The sequence below is a fragment of the Nycticebus coucang genome, chromosome 7, assembly GCF_027406575.1.
Source record: "Nycticebus coucang isolate mNycCou1 chromosome 7, mNycCou1.pri, whole genome shotgun sequence".
In the NCBI taxonomy this organism is placed as follows: Eukaryota; Metazoa; Chordata; class Mammalia; order Primates; family Lorisidae; genus Nycticebus; species Nycticebus coucang.
The window spans coordinates 123,069,560-123,072,573 of record NC_069786.1 but is presented as its reverse complement, the minus strand read 5'-3'; the positions used below and the strand labels follow the sequence as shown (position 1 = coordinate 123,072,573).

Sequence of the window (3,014 nt, the reverse complement as noted above, 5' to 3'; positions counted from 1 at the left end):
ATTTTTGTTAATGGTGAAAGATGTGCATCCAGTTTTAGTCTTTTACAAGTCGCCAGCCAGTTCTCCCAGCACCATTTATTACATAGGGAATCTTTCCCTCAATTTATATTTTTGATGGGCTTATCAAAGATCAAAGGATGATAAGTATCTGGGTTCATCTCTTCGTCTTTTTTTTTTTTATTAAATCATAGCTGTGTACACTAATGCGATCACGGGGCACCATACACTGGTTTTATAGACCGTTTGACACATTTTCATCACACTGGTTAACATAGCCTTCCTGGCATTTTCTTGGTTATTTATATTCTACATTTACTAAGTTTCACATGTACCCTTGTAAGATGCACCGCAGGTGTAATCCCACCAATCACTCTCCCTCTACCTCCCTCCCCCTCTCTTTCCCCCTTCCCCTTATTCTTGGGTTATAACTGGGTTATAGCTTTCATGTGAAAGCCATAAATTAGTTTCATAGTAGGGCTGAGTACATTGCATACTTTTTCTTCCATTCTTGAGATACTTTACTAAGAAGAAAAAATATGGAACGCTTCACGAATTTGCGTGTCATCCTTGTGCAGGGGCCATGCTAATCTTTTCTGTATTGTTCCAATTTTATTATATGTGCTGCCGAAGCGAGCACTCTTGGTCTTCAATTCTGTTCCATACATCTATCTCTGTATTTTTGTGCCAGTACCATGTTGTTTGATCACTATAGATTTATAGCATAGTTTGAAGTCTGGTAGCATGATTCTTCCTGATTTGTTTTTATTTCTAAATGTTCAACCTATTACCAGTTTTAGATTTTCTGGCAGCAGACAAAAAGAGAGAAGAAACTGAATTTCCTCATTTTTGTTCTAAGTCAGATATTTATTTTATCACTTTGTATCAGGCAAAGAGAAACAGAATTGGGAAACTTTTCAGCTCCTGGTTTATTAACAAGAAAATGTTACTCAAATGGATGATTCTAATATTAACTATATGCAAAGGTGAAGTGTGTGGCATTGAATCTGGCTAAAACACAGCATTTAACCATTTTTTTTTTTTTTTAGTTCATAACTTTTATAGGCTGGGAATTATGATAGTTATCTTGGATACATAGTGAATTAAGGTACAACCTCTGTCATTTGATGAATAAACAGCCTAAACCTTCAGTGAAATATTAAAACACAAAGTCCAGATCTTCCCTGAGTGTTACATTTCCAGCAACTAGCAAAGACTTCATTTTTAACATCTCCAGAGATCTTAATTTATTTGTGTAGGAGCCAAGTTTCTGTGATCATATTCCTTGTATCACAAATTTTCCTTTAACATTTCTTTTAAGGCAGGTCTGCTAGTGTTAAACATTCTCTTAGTTGGTCTATAAAAGTCTTTGTTTCACCTCAAATTTTGAGAGATGGTTTTGTGTAACACAGTCATTATTTTGAAATCCATTGTCTGATAGCATTATATAGTCATTCTACTTCTCTTATATTTTCTGTTTCCATGGAGTATTTCTCTCTTGTCACTTTAATTTTGCCCATATTGTTACCACACATTTCAAGTGCATTATCTGAATAGCCCTCATATAGCTGCATCTTGATCTGACAATCTGACACTAATTGTAGATTTTAGTCTATATTTAATGTGTTCATTGAAATGTTATATTTAGGTTTAGTACTTTAGTATTTGGGTTTTTGTTTTGTTTTGTTTTCTTCGCAATTTTTGGCCTGGGCTGGGTTTGAACCCACCACCTCCGGCATATGGGACTGGCAACCTACTCCTTTGAGCCACAAGCACCACCCTAGTATTTGTTTTTTTAATTTTCTTCTTTACCACAAAAGTAAACTCACTCACAAACTTCAGATCAAACTCCAGTTTCCACACTGGCGAAAGGATTAAAAGTGCCCACTGGACTTTTGAAAAACTCGATACCCAAAACTTCACCAGACTTATCAATATTCTCCATTAATGTGAACGGCTTAAACTGTCCTCTAAAGAGGCATAGGTTAGCTGATTGGATACAAAAACTCAGGCCAGATATTTGTTGCAGATGAGAGTCACATCTCAACTTAAAAGACAAATACAGACTCAGGGTGAAAGGATGGTCGTCCATATTTCAGGCAAATGGTAATCAGAAAAAAGCAGGTGTTGCAATTTTATTTGCAGATACAATAGGCTTTAAACCAACAAAAGTAAGGAAGGACAAGAATGGTCACTTCATACTTGTTAAGGGTAATACTCAATATGATGAGATCTCAATTATTAATATCTATGCACCCAACCAGAATGCACCTAAATTTATAAGAGAAACTCTAACAGACATGAGCAACTTGATTTCCTCCAGCTCCATAATTGTTGGAGATTTTAACACTCCTTTGGCAGTGTTGTATCGATCCTCCAACAAGAAACTGAGCAAAGAAATCTTAGATTTAAACCTAACCGTCCAACATTTGGATTTAGCAGACATCTACAGAACATTTCATCCCAACAAAACTGAATACACATACTTCTCATCAGCCCATGGAACTTACTCCAAAATTGATCACATCTTAGGTCACAAGTCTAACTTCAGTAAATTTAAAGGAATAGAAATTATTCCATGCATCTTCTCGGACCACCATGGAATAAAACTTGAATTGAGTAACAACAGGAATCTGCATACTCGTACAAAAACATGGAAGTTAAATAACCTTATGCTGAATGATAGCTGGGTCAGAGATGAGATTAAGAAAGAAATCGCCAATTTTTTGGAACAAAACAACAACGAAGACACAAACTATCAGAACCTCTAGGACACCGCAAAGGCAGTTCTAAGAGGGAAATTTATAGCACTGCAAGCCTTCCTCAAGAGAACAGAAAGAGAGGAAGTTAACAACTTAATGGGACATCTCCAGCAACTAGAAAAGGAAGAACATTCCAACCCCAAACCCAGCAGAAGAAAAGAAATAACCAAAATTAGAGCAGAATTAAATGAAATTGAAAACAAAAGAATAATACAACAGATCAATAAATCAAAAAGCTGGTTTTTCGAAAAGGTC

General features: G+C 35.8%; 1 non-coding gene across 1 annotated transcript; it reads right to left on the bottom strand.

Annotated features, from left to right (window-relative positions):
* Nucleotides 1-530: 530 nt before the first annotated feature.
* On the bottom strand, nucleotides 531-637 carry LOC128590925 (U6 spliceosomal RNA). The gene has a single exon (XR_008381387.1). It is a non-coding gene; the product is annotated as a U6 spliceosomal RNA (small nuclear RNA).
* Between the last annotated feature and the right edge of the window lie 2,377 nt (nucleotides 638-3,014).